The following is a 248-nucleotide window of genomic DNA, read 5'->3' as shown; positions in this document are numbered from 1 at the left end:
CAGGATCAGAGGCTGGAGCTGCTGCCCCTGAGACCTGATCCAGGATCAGAGGCTGGAGCTGCTGCCCCTGAGACCTGATCCAGGACCAGAGGCTGAAGATGAGATATGTTGCGTTATGATCCCATGATAATGAACTGCAGCAGACGCTTGTGTGCGTTTGTGACATGAAACAAAAACACACTGAAATGAACGATGGGGACAAACCATGAGATGAACAATTAATTTATTAAAAAATATACTGTAAACGG

This window comes from Echiichthys vipera, assembly GCF_963691815.1.
Source record: "Echiichthys vipera genome assembly, chromosome: 5".
In the NCBI taxonomy this organism is placed as follows: domain Eukaryota; kingdom Metazoa; phylum Chordata; class Actinopteri; order Perciformes; family Trachinidae; genus Echiichthys; species Echiichthys vipera.
This window is presented reverse-complemented; position numbering follows the sequence as displayed.